Source organism: Copadichromis virginalis, linkage group LG9 (assembly GCF_057382275.1).
Source record: "Copadichromis virginalis isolate Kocher_CV1m ecotype Utaka linkage group LG9, C_Virginalis_male_GT1.1, whole genome shotgun sequence".
Taxonomy (NCBI): Eukaryota; Metazoa; Chordata; class Actinopteri; order Cichliformes; family Cichlidae; genus Copadichromis; species Copadichromis virginalis.
This window is the reverse complement of record NC_140626.1, coordinates 307501-308576: the sequence shown is the minus strand read 5'-3', so window position 1 is coordinate 308576 and position 1076 is coordinate 307501.

Sequence of the window (1076 nt, the reverse complement as noted above, 5' to 3'; positions counted from 1 at the left end):
GCAACCCTTCCCATGAGTGATATGGGTAGACATTTCCATCTAGCCAGATCATCTTCTACCTTCTTTAAAAGTGGGATATGGTTTAATTTAGTTAGATCTGCAAGCTTGGGAGAAACATTAATACCTAAATATTTTATATTTCCCGATTGCAGTGGTGTAGAAGAGGAATTATGGAGGGAGCAATTAATCGGTAGGACTGTAGATTTTGACCAGTTAATTGAGTAATCTGATATTCTTGCAAAAGAGTTTATCAATTCAATCACCCCAGAGATATTGGTTTGTGAATTTTGGAGAAAGAGTAACACATCATCCGCATAAAGGCTGATTTTATGTTCCACGTTCTTGCATTTTATGCCCTTAATTACTGAATTCTGTCTAATTGCTGCTGCTAGTGGTTCAATAAAAATTGCAAACAGTGAAGGGGAGAGTGGGCATCCCTGCCTGGTGCCCCTCAAGAGACAGAAGCTGGAGGATGTCTGGTCATTTGTTCTAACACAAGCTGTTGGGGAATTATATAATATTTTTAACCAGTTTATGAAAGAGGATCCAAAACCAAATTTGTGTAAAGTTGCAAATAGAAATTTCCAGTTAACTCTGTCAAATGCTTTTTCTGCGTCTAAAGAGAATATTGTAGTTTCTAGGTTTTTACTGTATGAGTAGTCTATCAAATTAAGTAATCTACGTGTATTTGTTGATGAGTGCCTACCTTTTATGAAACCAGTTTGGTCAGGATGAATTAAGAGGGGGGTTATTTTCTCCAGTCTCTTTGAGAGAGCTTTGCAGATTATTTTAAGGTCTACATTTATAAGGGATATTGGACGATAGCTTGAGGGATATACAGGGTCTTTGCCTGGTTTTAGCAGGAGATTAATGTTTGCAGAATTCATATTTGATCAAAGTCTGCCCTTTTCTTTAATTTCCAACAACGTTCTGTAGAAAACTGGTGCTAGAATCGACCAGAATTCTTTGTAGAATTCTGCAGGAAAGCCATCTGGACCTGGAGCCTTATTATTGTGCATACTTATCAGGGCTTCCTGGAGTTCACCTGGTGTCAGTGGTGAATCCAGTGCCATTGC